This window comes from Drosophila biarmipes, chromosome X, assembly GCF_025231255.1.
Source record: "Drosophila biarmipes strain raj3 chromosome X, RU_DBia_V1.1, whole genome shotgun sequence".
NCBI lineage: Eukaryota > Metazoa > Arthropoda > Insecta > Diptera > Drosophilidae > Drosophila > Drosophila biarmipes.
In genome coordinates this window covers 26,282,865-26,297,206 of record NC_066611.1, presented here as the reverse complement: position 1 = coordinate 26,297,206, position 14,342 = coordinate 26,282,865, and positions in this window count along the sequence as shown.

Sequence of the window (14,342 nt, the reverse complement as noted above, 5' to 3'; positions counted from 1 at the left end):
GCGAGGAATGCGACAGAAATAAGCGAGCGGACAGGCGAAAATGCGGCGGGCGGCCTGTCCCCGGCCGACGTCACTCCAGGTACAGTGAGGCCTGTGCGCAACAGATGACGGGCTGCACAGAAGTCAACGGCCCCGAGGCGTTCTCAATTTTAATTGACGCCAAAAGTTATGCCCTGTAATTGAATGTCCTTTTTATAGATTCCCCCTGCCGACGACGCTGCTTCAAGGCATTTAAAGAGCCCAAACGGTTGTTGAAAGGTAAATCTGACTTTACGTCAGCTACCGAGGTGGAAGCGTGATAGGTTGACGTTTGGGCCAAACAAGTGGTGTGGGCATTGGAGACAGTTATTTGTATTAATTGTTGCATTTATTGTTACATGTTGTTCGCCTGAATTAAGGATCGTGCACTTAACTTGCATCCGCACTTGGCTTCAAGCAAGGCAGGTGTTTCAGCACCACCTTCTGGCGATCCCAATCAAAACCAGGATAGTGATGGGTGCAGAGCGCCCTCAGCAGGTGACCTCTGACTCCATAGAGGGCCAATTTCCGGTTGGCACGCGGGGAAGGGCGTCAACTTCCCGCTCGAGTTGCGGGAGGCGGCGGTTCTGAAACTCACCGCCTTTCACTAGGGCTCCTTGGGTGCCCTAGGCCGTGGGTGCGAGTCTGTCAAGGCAACTGCCGCTCCCAGAGAGTCCTGCGTTCTGCGTGCCGGCTGAATGTCCTTCGCAGCTCCTCCGCTCCTCGGGCGTCCTGCATGAACAGCGAAAATAATTGCGAATACATGAGAGTGTCATATTTCACTGGACAACATAATATTTTTATCTTGCCTCTCCCTCGCTCGGTGCGTTTTTTACATGCGCTTTTTACACGCATTTTATTATCTGTTTGCCACGTACGGCAGCTGTGTCTGCGAGTGTGTGTGGTGTGCGGTGGTGTGCGGTGGTCTGCTGTGTGTCCGAGTGCGTAATGAGGAAAAAGTTTGCGAATTACGCCGGAAACGCCAGCCGCCTCGACACTGCCGCCATTGGAACGGAAAGGCGAAACGGAATCGGATTCCGAATCGGATGAGGTTCGAGAAGGCGTGGCCCTCGTGGTCCGGCTCCGCTGCACTGGGAGCAACCACCTAACCTGTCTGACTTCCGCGTAAAGATCTCCGCCAAAGGACTCTATTTCGCAGGTCGGTTGCTCTTTTGCCCGACTTGAGCACACAATTCCTGTTCCCTACATTCAGTGTTATGCGTTTTTCATTTCATTTCAGAACTGCAGCACGCTTTTTCGCGCAGTGCGTCTTGTTCTCGCTCTGACCTTGCAATCCATGTTCGCTAATTAATTTGTAATTATGTATGTTAATGTGTGTGTAAGTAGCACTATCGCCGTCTCTATCGCAGTGCCTCCCCTCTCTGCCCTCCCCACCCCGGCCGTCCTTTGGCCTGTGGCGGCCACAAACAATGTTCTTAATTTAATGAAAGATTTCGATTATAAATGTCATTACATTTGCAGTCAGGCCCATTACGTGGAGGAGGGGCGCGGGCGCGGGGTTCTGGGCTCTGGGTTTTGGGGAGTTCCCCAACCCCTTTTAGCCGGAAAAACGCCCGGGAAGGAAGTGTTTCCCTCTGAACGCTCGAGGGAATGCGATTATTTAGACATAAAATTGGTGTATTACGAGAGGAATATCAAGACATTATTAGTTGGCGACGCATGAAGCACCGATACCTTCTGCACCGCCCAACTGTAGCCCAGAGTGCGGACACTTCAGCGGGCGAAAAGTTACTTATAAATGGGCAATCTCATGGCAAGTGAGCCGCATGAAAGTGTAATTTATGAAGTAAACAGTCCACTTTAGTGGCTCGGCTCCCGCGGGGGGCCAAACACTCCCCGAGAAACTTGCGAGAAAAGGCCCGCTGGAACACACTCGCGGACAATCGAGTAAAAAGGATAATGGGTCGGGCCTTCGGAACATGTCCTCTGCATTATTAATGAGGCTCAGGACGAGGCGTGCGGCAAATTTAATTAAACTGCCACAGAAGATGGCCGCCGAATGGTGATGTGCGATGCTCGGCTTAGACTCGCCTCGCAGTTGCAGGCTCAGATTCAGCAGAAGGTGAAGGGGACGCAGGAAGTCCATTTTGGCAGGAAAAATGAAAATCGAGAAGGACGGAAAAGTGGCAGGGAGACCTTCAGTCCGATGGTAAACCGATCTGCGGGGTAATTTATTTCTCAATACAGTGGGGAGGGGATCTTTCTATTTTCCCTGGGAATCTTGCTCCGGCTTAACGCTCGTCGAAGGGGTTTCAGTGTTTGAAATTAATTTTCGCAGCTTATTAATAAATCACCAGCTGTTGAATGCATGCGAGAACAAAGCTGAGTTATTAAAGAGCTCAGCACTTCTGAGTTTTGCATGTTTGCTTGCCATTTGTTTAACTTCAGCTTAACCTCCTGTTTGCGGCTGGGAAAATCAACAGTGACCTTTTCGATTCTCAATATCTCCGAGTTACAGGACTCCTGATTACACAGCGCGCACCTTGTTATTTGTTATTTGCGACGAGGAGGGGAAGCCCTCATAATATTACGACGCTTAATAATTTATGTGTGTTCGGGGGAATTCAAGTGCCTTATTGAAATGGGAAACGGCAGTAAAAGTTTTACGATCGCAGCTCTCCTGTCGAACTCGGCCAACCTGGGCCTGCAATGGGTTAAGGTTAAGGCCGTTAACCGAGTTTAATGACTGCGATTCTGGGGCACGGGTTGAGATGAACTCGGTTCGGTTTCGCCGGATGGCTTATGATAAAGTGCCGTAAATTTGCCTGGAATTCAATTGGCCGTCTCTGTTTTTCCCTGTTTTATATTTTTACGCTTTTTATGGCCAATCAATAAGGAAAACTTTTGTAAGTGCCTTGTTTTTGAGTGATTTCCTTTCCGTCCCGCCCTGGACAGTAATCTGTCTTTAAAATGGCTCGATTGTAGCTTCCGTTTCGCTGGCTTGCTCCGAGCAGAAAAACCCATCAAGGTTCCTGGCTGCTGGGGAAATATGTGTTTGATTATATTTTCGAGTGGCTGATTGTTATTTATGGCTGTGGGTGGCTGGCGGTGCTGCTGACCTTGTCTACTGTTTATTCGCCCTGGAGGGGCAACAGTTCATTAAATAAACATAACCTCTCATAATGATGGCAGCACGCTTACACGAGGATGCACACCCAGAGCACACGCGTGTGTGTGCCCACGCACCTGCCACCACCACGTCCACCGACCGCTCAACACCCTTTTCCGCCGTCCCGTCCACTGCGAGGAAGTTCTGCCGCAGTCCTTGAGGGTAAACATAACTTTAAGTCTGTTTTCGAAAACATTTTCGAATCTTGGGCTGGCAATCGGCAAATGACGAGAGCCAGAGTTGTATTCCGACGCGATTCCGTCTAGCCCCAAACCCAAACTGCATTGCTGGAGCCCATAACCAGGTAGCGATGCCAGGACTTACAGGTACTTAGATGCTTGGTTAGCACTTATTGAAATTCCTGACGCCACGAGTCATCACAAGGGGAAAAGATGGTCTTTTAAAAATGTGATTGCCTGATTTTCTCTCTCTGCACTACAAAAATCCCCCTTCAGAGATCGTAAAGCCAAAGGACGGGGCCCATGGGGAGGGGGGAGCTTAGGAGGACGGCTCGCAGGGGCGTGGCAGGGCGCGGGGCGCGGGACGCGGTGCTGTGCCAATTTATGAGTGAGCGGTGCCTAAAAGCATGCAACACTTCTTTACACTTGGTGCCACGCGTGTGTGTGCGCTGAGAGCCTGTGTGTGCGTGCGTGTGTGTGGCGCAAGTGTGTATGAATCAATTTGGCGCTCTGCTTTTGTTTTCATTTCTTTTATAATTAATTGCATTGCTTACGCTTGCCTGGGCCTCAACTGCGGGCGCCCCTCCCCACTTCCTGGCCCCTCCACCGCTCTCCAGTGTGCGCCCCTCGAAATCCCCAGGGGCACCGCCAGACCCCAGGGGCCTGGAAAGCCGGTCCAAGCGGGGGCTGCTCCGGGCTCGTGCCGCTGTGATTATTGGATCAAATTGTGCACAGGCCTGTTTACATACTCCCACTCACGTCAGCAGTGGTGGGCACTGGAGCCTAAGTACTTGCCCTGGCACACATACGAGTATCTGCGACCTTTTACTCGGGACACAAAACGAATGTCTGGATTGCGAGGCTTGTGTCCGGGCCGGCAATAACCTCGAGCTGGGGCTGTACCTGTACGTTTAAAGATATTTAGCTGCTTTTGTTGCTTGATAATTTACATTTCGAGTTGGGACCGGGTATTTGGCCTCTTCGTTAGCTCGGTGCTAATCTGAGTAGCGTAGGAGTGCCTCTTCCGGTCCTGCTCGTCACACGCACAGCGCAGGGTTCCTTCGATCAAAGTGGCATTTGATTAAGTCAGAAAAGTAGAAGAGCGCAGAGCGCATGGGAGTGGCCCTCGAGGGCGCCTGACTACCAGAGAATCTGCCGAGCGGCCACCATATAGGATCTTTTCATGCCGGAAGATAAAGAACTACGACTGAAAGACGAACACAGCTGATAAAATGATCTCATCAAATGTTACTCAGATGTGAGAAACTAAGGAAACTGTAAATAAATAGAAGTGTTTGCTGCATAACCAGCTCAGCTGGAAGGCCTGGACACATTCATTAATAGCCTCTGTGGGTTTTTGTTTCGGGCTAATGTAATTAATCAAGGTGAAAACTGTTGCTCTACCTGTGGGAGTGCTGCGTCGGCTCCGATCTGCAAATCCAGCTTGCTAATAATAATGAATAATTTTCATTAGTCCATTTCCCAGAAGCCATTTTCGGCCGCCTCCAACGTATTGCTTCGTTTTGTTTGGCCAGAACAATGCCTGAATTGGGGGCCGAGACTGTCGGACAAATTACCCCAGTGATTATGGCGCTGCCCTGACCTGAGTAGCAAGCATTTCTGGCGTTTCGCTTCCGTTGAGGTTATCAATTAGTCCATTCCTGTGGCTCAACCGCCGATTGTGCAACAGTTGGACTGCCTTCGTGCTGTGGGTGAGCGAGTGCAGTGTGCGAAATGGGCCGTCGGTTTCCTCAGAAGTGAATTGAAGGCACTTTCGGGGGCCAGCAGAAAAGTCACAGCACGCGTTGAAAATCACTTGTCCCTCTAAGTAGCTCTGTCGCAAACCATTCCAATTTGCGTTTGCATAGGAGCCACAGTTGACCCAGCCGATTCAGTCGGAGCCCAAACGGCTACTTGAGTGCAGGCCGTCCCTGGTCCGACACCATCCCTATTTATTTTGGCCCCGTGGCCTGGGGCTGCTTTCTCCCAGTGCGCTCCTGTGTTTGTTTCTCCGTGTGGATAAATAGTTTGGAGGCTTTTGCGTGCGGTTTATGCTTCGGCTGGCGGCATTGATTAAATGTCGTTTAAATGTGCAAGCAAATCGGGGGAGGCAAACGGGGGCGGCGATCAGGGGGAGGGAGGTGCCCGCATGTGGCCAGGATGAGCCAAGCCAGCGGTTTCAGGAGCAGGACCTGCCTCCGGAATGTTATTGTATGTGCGAGGGCATGTGGGTTTCGCCCGGGATAAAGTGGCACTGGCGGACGGTAACGCATTGAGCTCGATGCGATTGATGGAGCCCCGCACACACATGCCGAGTGCATTGTGCGGCCGCCCTGCATGGGGCGGGGAGGAGATGGATATGTGGGCCGTGGTTCGGTGCACATGTGCCAGTGGTAGACAGATAGAAATCGACACGCAGCTGGTGGGAATGCCTAAAGCAACTGGCTGAATGGCGCACAACTAAGGAACTGGGAACTGGGAACGCCCTCACAATGGCATCAAACGCCACCGAAGCGAGCGGAATCGCATAGACTTCCAGTAATCGCATCAGGAGTATCAATAGCATTAGCGAACCGTTTGATTCGGGACATTTCCCTGGGAGTCTGCTACCAAGGTTGTTGATATGAAATTACTTATTTGCCGCTGGCGGGAGGAGCAAAATAAATTCCCTCCTAAGTCAAGCCTTTAAATACAATACATCAATTAATCAATGGTGTCCCATCAATTGACGTCCCATATCCGCAGCGCAAATAAATTCGCCTCCGCAAAAAGCTCATAAGCATGTCAAAAGCGAGTGGTGAAGGAGGCAGCACACCATTATCAGTGATTGGCGGGAAAATGGCGCTAATTAAAACACATCAAACAGGGCTCCGGGCTCTAAACGTCCAGTGCACAAAGCCTTAACCCCTGCCCGCCGTTTAGCCCCTTGCCACCTGCTAATTGCCCCATCGAGCACCTTGAGGCATTTATTTATTTTAATTTGCTACTCGTCTTCTATTTTGCCCGACGCTGCTTGCGGTTGTGCTTTTTCAGTGGCTGTGGGCGAGGGACATTTTTCAGCAATTTGCTCCATGGTGGTCAGCAGTCAACAGGGCTGCACCTGCCGGCACACACACAGCGCACAGCACCCACTCGCACGTGTGAGTGGGCGCCCTGAGAAGCGCAAATTTAATTAAAGTTGGGAAAACACTATTGACTCGGGCGGTAAATTATGCAGCAGACTACACAGAACAAAGCAGCAGATGAACAACTGGAATGCTAGCGCGTGGAAGTGGGGTGGGGGTGGGGGTGGGGGTGGGGAGAAGGGCGCAATCGAGTGGGTGGTGCGGACAAATCGACAAGAGAAATGGATAGACAATCGCATAGATGGAGATAGATTGCCGAGTGAGCCGCCTGCCCCGCCCTCTCCCCGTTTGATTCACACAGGAAGAACGTGGGTAGCGATAATCAGTGTTTTCCGCGGCAAATTTGTTCTGTAGTTTCGGCATTCTAAGGCTATGGAATGTTAAATCGGGGCAATACCCGCCTCTGGAAGCGGCAGCCCTATCATTGCCATAGTTGCAGTGCACATGGCCATTGCGTCCCAAGCACATCGCGGTATTGATTCGAGGGAGGTCCCGAAAGTAATCCCATTTCTTGCAGTGCACTCACTCATTCGCTGAAGTGCAAAGGAATGGAGAGCCGGGGGACGACGGGCCTGGGATGCCTGCGATGAAAGGGGTAACCAAAGGGGCTTTAGATATGCTCACACGTACGTTGGCTCAACTCCACTCCAATGTGCATTCAAAACAAGCCGGCAAAGGTGGAAAAGGTGGGAGAGCGCTCCAAGGAGTGATGAGGGGGAACGAGTGGGGCAGAGGCCGAAGGACGCCGAGTTTTCCTCGAAATCGAAATTGACGAAAAACGCCGTTCAAAATGCCAAATGAATCTCAGCTTGTGGCATGTGTGTTTTCGCCAAGCAGCTGCAATCTCAGAGGGGGTTTGTTCGGGTAGAAGTGGAATCGGGTGGAAGGGGGCTCCAAAGTGGGTGCCAGGACAACAGCAGGGAATGCAAACAGCGGCGCAAAGAAGGCCTCCGAGGAACGAGCCTTCGATACGCTAGCAGATCGCTTTGATCGCGCCCACAAGGCTTAATGGTGTTCAGTTTCGGAAGTTCAAATTGCTTGAGGAGGGTTTATTTGTGGCCGTTTTTTCCACCGGAGGCAGTAGGTGTCCAGCATGAATCACACAAATTCGTAGCATTAGCAAATTGAATATGCTTGAATGCGCATCGCATCTCAAGTCCCCGTCCGAAGGCATCACTGGAAAGGGTATATTTAGCAGAGCGAGCTGCTGCCACAATTGCAAAGTTTTACGGCGGAATGAACATCGGACCGGCGGTGTGCATAGCGCAGCAGACACTTCAATTCCGCTTACCACACCCCGATGCCCTGGCTTGCTCCTCGATTTCCCCCCTCAAATCGCGTGAAATTGCATCGAGAGTTGATTTCGCTGCGAGTGCTACTGCTTCTCCTGCCTTTATTGCATTCGCGTTCGGTTGGCCTGATAAAAATGAATGACTGCATCAGCGACAGTTGCAGGATGCGGCAGGCATCAGGGGACGCGAGGCGGCAAGCGTGCGAGGAGAGAACGCAGGATGCAGGATGCAGGACATGAAATCAATGCAGTCGTGGTGGGAACCGAGGGGCGGGCGATCCGACATGCGACACTTGCTCATTTGCAGCGTTTAGGACTAAAGTGGCAGGAAGCAGAGCTCCTCCGCTGCGAGTGTGTGTACACACGCAGAGAAATACGTTGTACTCGCAATCTGTGGCTCCTGCAGGGGAGGTGCTACCAGGATTTATCGGGTGTGCCAGGAAATCGCTGCGGTCTTAGGCCACTGAAGCAGTTCGCTTTCGATGTATCAAGGTGCATGCAACGCATGGGAGCCCTGCCATCCCCCAATCTGCACACTTCACGCCATTTTCGCTGGCTAAGGAAGGGCAATAAAACAGCTTATTCCACTTGCTTATTTATTTCACAGTCTCACAATTTCTGGCAATCTATCAATACTCGTCTTTTCTCTCAGCGTGCGTGGCGAAATGAAGTCAACAAGTTGAGCTCACGACCACTCTGACCGTGCTCACACACACATTCACACAGCACACACACAAAGAGGCAACACACACGCATATCATATCTGTGTGTGTGCAAATCAGATGCTTACAAAATCACATTATGCTAATGTCGTGTAATTTTGTGTGCACAAGGAGCGGCATTAGGGATCCGCGGAGGGCGGGGTGGGTCCTTTCGGAGCAGGAGCATTCGGTAGGTAGGACCCATTTGAGGTCGTGTGCCAAGTGGGGCTGGTGGGGCTGGTGGGGGCTCCGGGTGGTGCAGCACCGGAGGTTCCGCAGAGAACCGTCTGTAATTACACGCATAAACCAGTCAAATGCTCGGGAGCTCAAAATTATTTGAAGAACTGCATCGGCAGGGGAAATCGATTGGAAATGTGGACAGGATGCAGGGTGAGCACCCTTCCGATTGAAGAAGGGCACAAACGTCGTCAGCATTTGCCAACAATCAATGGAACTAATGGCAGGGCAGGCAAAACATTACTCATCAATATCAGTAATCGACTGACGGAAAGCCAATTTGCAATCTATTGCTACATGATTGGAATTTAAAAATCGCAATGCTCTTCGAAACGGGCAAGATGAATTCCCTCATTGCGATAGACAACCAATGAATCGGTAAGTCGGGCGAATTTGTGGGGAGGAGATGCAGAAAAGGAGGGAAATTTTGGATTAACCCATAGGATATCGTTTCCTACCTTTCGACAACTTCATATGTATCTCAGGGATGATATAAGGGTGCCTCTATACCCGACGAAAATTAAATTAAACCGACTCCATGCAAATTGTGATCGTGATAATTTGTCAATTATACATTCAGCACATGAGAGCATTCAATCATCGAAACGCTCACCTATTCGTCTCGAGAGTAATCGGGTAATCCGTCACCTTTCAGCTGGCTGTGGAATCAGGAACACACCTTCAGCGCACATGTCCAAAAATGTGATAAATCGAATGATAAGTTGTCGCATTCACCGCTTATCGATGGCCATAACTCAAAGCATTAGCGGGGCAGGAAAATATGCGGTGACGGGGGCGAATGTCAAAGTTGAAGGCTGGTCGTCGACCCCACGGCACCAGGATTCCGAACTGCTTCCTTTGAGCACTCGCGGGGAATGCCTCCCAGCCGCCAGCCAGTGAGCAGCCACCGTCGGAAGTGTGTGCTCGCCTGCTCCCTACGCACATTCATGAAAATCTCATGGCATATAATCAGTGCCACATTCAGGGCAAATCTCCAGGTGCCGCGCCCACCCCCAGCCCTATGGCCCACACCCCCTAAGGCGGCAAACGCATTACATATGCCAATTTATTCATTATATTCGTTTTGTGCTGTCTCTCTCGTTCTCGCCCCCGTTCTGTCTTCTTATCCCGCTTCCTTGCGAACTTTATTCATTTGTTTTAATGCTCTCGCAAAAGGTATTTCGATCTTGACAAGGATAATAGCACATTCAGTTCCAGTTTCAGCGTGGTGTAAAAGAATGCTTTAAAAGCCAACCAACTAAGGGATATGAAGAAAAAAGATTAAGATTTGCAAGTCATAAGTGGCGTACCCACGCGGCGTATGGGTAATTTCAAGAATTTGTGAGTATTGGACACGACAGAATAATTACAGCGTTTTATTGTTGCATACTAACAGTATGACTTCTGAATGATGGATATTTTAGCAAATTACAAATTACAATATCTGAAGATTCCAAAGTGAAACACTATCTGAGGATGTTCCCCGAAGAGGTCATACGTTTCCGTGCTATACTCCCGAGATGTTCGTTTCTTCAGGGTATTCGAGGACCTGCTATTAGCTGTCTCCTTGGTCCTTCCTGCTTTTGTTTCCGCCTTGTGTGTCTGTCTGCGTCGTTTTCTTGACTTGCGAGTCGCTGGGTGTGTTCCCACCGTGGTGTGAGTGAGTGCTAGTGTCGCATTTTGTGTTTGTTTATTTGTTTATTTGCTTGTTTGCTGTGCGTGGCTTGTCTCGGCGGTTTTCCGTCCTTGGGCGGCTCGGGGCCTAAGCATAAGCAGCTGTCAATTTTGACGGGCCACTCACTCGCTTTCCCCCACTCCCAGTACTCCCATTTCCACCGCAGAGCTCCTGGAAAAGCCGGGACATTTACGTCAGCGCTTTCAATTAGGAATGTTTTATGTGCAGCGAAGGAAATTAGCATTTATTGTTGTCGAGCGCGACATCCTCCACTCGCGTTTTCCCCTTTCGCTGGTCATAGGTAAACTCGATTATTTCTGCACCTGCAGTTATGGCTGCAGTTCGACGGGGACTTCTTCCGAGGGACATCGGCGGGGAAGTACCCATTGTATAGAGTAAGACCTCTGGAATCCTGCACTGAAACCCAGGAAATGCTTCCAAATTCGGGACTGCTAAAATCTAATTATACACTAATGGTTTATCACATGTTTGAGACTGCCACAGAAATAGTTTGGGTTTTCAAAAGGATTTCGAAACCATTTTTAGGGTCCCACCTGCAATAACATTTTCGAGTCCGCATCACTCTCCTCCCTTTCCTACGCGATTATTTCCATTTGCACTTCTCCAAGTCTATCTGCAAAGCTCCGCCAAGCCCCCATTTCGAGTTGATCCTCTTCCCTCGTCTCCCCGATTTACAGGGTATGCAATGAAGTGAAGGTAGGAAACGGCTGGCGGCAGACGGAAATGGCATTTTGCGCTGGCAACTGTTGCTCCATCGGAGCTGCTGCTGCAGTTGCCGCTTCCATTACACGGTGCACCCCGCCCACTTATTTCCACCCCAGGCCCAAAAAGCCAATCCCTTTTACAAACAAAGCCCTGAGGGCAGGGGAGAGCGAAAGACGCGGCCAAAATCAACGCAAGGCGCACTTTGAATTACAAATGATTTCGGGTAATTCCGGACTCGCAGTACCATATAAATGCCAAATCCATAGCCATGACCACGCCCACCCAGCGCCCACCGTCCACGCCCACGCCTTAGCAGTAGCATTTGCTAATTTCGAATGCACTTCGAAATGTTTGCCCAATTTGGTTGGCCAACATTTTAAAACATGACTTGACAATCATGCCGCGGGCGCTGGCGAAGGGGTTGGACGTCAGTGGGGGAGGGCAGTGGATTTTCAGGGGCCTTGGGGGGCTTAGGGGCGGTGGACCAGTAACCGTAACTGGCAACTTGTTGGGGGCGTGGCAGGGACTTGTGACGTGACTGTGACTGCGCAGAAAGTTTTATTCATCAAGCTGATAGCGTCGAGCGTTGTTTAACAACAGCCAGGGGAGTATGGCTGAAAAGGGGCGGTGATAATGGAGAGGGGTTCGCCACGGGCGGGGGAAGGCTGGCGTGTAAAAGGATGAAGCGACAACAATTCTTGGGTTTAAACTTGTACACTGATAGAGAACACGTTGGGTTTGTTACGGAGTCGAGGAAAAAACGGAGGCTTGTGTAATCAACAACTTTTTACTGCATACTTTGAGGTCCGCATTCACGAGATTCGAAAACCCATTTCTTTGGAATGATATAGTCTTATTATACTTTTAATTTACTTCTTTTACTGCTTCTTTTAAGTTATTTTACTTACAGTTTCCTTAATTTAAACCCTGGACTAACCCGAAAGGGCTGGCAGATACTTTGCTTATTTTAACCCTCGAGTCATTTCTTTTAGTGTCTTTTAGGCTATATATACGGAATCTCCGTTGGGTGTGAGCAGTGCAGTGAGTAACTGCCGGTCAAGAACGAGAGGTACAGGGCTATAAGCGCAGAAAGAGACAGAAGAGGACACAGGATGCCAGGAGGTTTGGGATATTTTACGCTTTAAAGTTTTGCATTTCTCTGATATTGTTGGAAATATAATTTTAATTAAATTCGAGAGTTTGCTCCGTTCACCATGGACAGTCATTGTGTGCCCTCCTTGACCCGCCCCCTAAGTAGCCCGGCCCTTTGGGACCCCCTGCCTAACGCCAATAACACTTTTCAAAGTGGTTTAAGGTGGTGTGCAGCGTGTTGCAAGTTGCCCGCTGCAACTCATCCTCAACTTTAATTAAATGTATTGTTTTTTCTATCCACCGTCTATATATGGTACGAGTATGTGTGTGCCGTATAGTATGTGCGTGCATTCTTTTCACACGCTTCATTTGCCTCTGCTCTGCCCCTGTCCCGCCCTTTCTCCGCCTTCGGAGATCGCCGCAAAAGTTTGCGCAACTTTTGCGTTTTGTTCCACATGCTTGGCGCACACTTCTCGAACCGCATAGTTCGGTGAGCATGGGTGGCGGCAAGGGGTTTTTCAGGGGGTGCTGTCGTCACTGCACAGGAGTACTGCAACGGCCACAGAAACAGATACGTTGCGCGACTTCAAAAGATAGCATTTTATTTAATCGGGGATCGGGTGCACTATAGAGCTCAAGTGATTTTGATTTATAAACAAAAACAAACCTGTTAATTGATTATTGCACTTCTTGCAGTCACAAGATTTGTATAGTACAACGGCACTGTTTTTATTGAGTTCTGCACGCGGGTCAAACAGCTGGTTATTCAGAGCAAAATAACAGAAATAGCTGGGGTCTTGAAATCACTTACACTTACTTATATACTTACACTTAAAGTATGCAATAAAAAAGAACCTCGTCTCTTGGAAATATCTCGACCAGTACGTTTTTAGCTGCGAACTCACTTTCAACGCTCCTACCCGCTCGACCGCTGCTGTATATCGAACGTTTTTGTGCCTTTGAGAGTGTGCCATGCATCGCGATGAGTTTTATGGTAGTCAACATGCAATTGTGCGATGCTCTTCACTTTTGCTAACTAACACGGAACATGGCAAATCCATTGGGGGTGCCCGGAAAAGCGGGAAAGCGGAAAAGGGGAAAAGGGGAAAAGGCGAGAGAAGGCGGAGGGGGCCGTGGTCCAGAAGGGGCGTGGCGTGGCGGGCAGGAATAGGCTGTGTGCTGTTTGGCAAAAGTTTGCCAGCTGCGCCAAGTTCTAATGAGCAAATTCTTTCGGGCAGCAGAAGTGAGTGGAGTTTCGGCTGGAGATGAGAATGAAAATGAGAATGCGAGTGCGAAAAAGAAAGGCGTGCAGAATGCCGGGGAGAAAGGCGGCAGAATTCCTTGGCAATCCGAGCTATTGCCAACCAACTTTTCTCTTCCTTGTGCCCTTTATTCCGGGAATTTAGAAAGAAAGCACTCAAGGCACTGCATTTGAAATTTGTTGTTTCTTGAATTTTACTCGAATTTATTCGGTTCTGTACTCATTTTCCACTTTGTAACATTTTTTGATATTAAAAATTCGAAGTTGGTCGAGCACAAGGACCCCGTTTAATTGCATTTCTTCGGGTTTCTCTGTGAGTTAATTTCCTTTCGCAGCGTCCCAGCCTCCTTGTTGCAACTGCCGCCTTAACTTTGTTATCTTCGGTTTCTTATCCGTGTCTCTTCCGTGAGTTTTAATCTCGTCGTGCTCTTTGTTTCTGGAGGCCCCACCTTTACATTGCTTCAGCTTTCTTTTCCGGTTAATTTCCCATCACCTTATTGCCGAAGCTCTCGCTTGCTTTCCTTCTGCCGAGGGCGGCACTCGCTCATTTTTTGGCCTCGCCCCATCCAGCCACACGCATAAATTCCATCTGTAATCTGTCCTATCTATTCCATTTATCTCTATTTATTACCGGTCTTTGCTCGCTTTCTACTTGACATTCTTTGGCTGGCTCCTCTACCCTTTCGCTGGACTCACCGCACCCCGTCCGCTCCCCTCGATGCTCCTTCATCGCTGATAGTTCCGCTCATTCCATTTTAATTCTTTTCTCATATAAAATGTCTTACTTTAAATCCCACCCCCGGGTCTCGCAGCTCCCGACTCCTCCGACTCCTTCGCCACCCTTCAACCCATCCTCCAGCAGATTTTCCCGCCTGTCTTCGCCCCGCTCGAGTCCTCGTCTTTCATT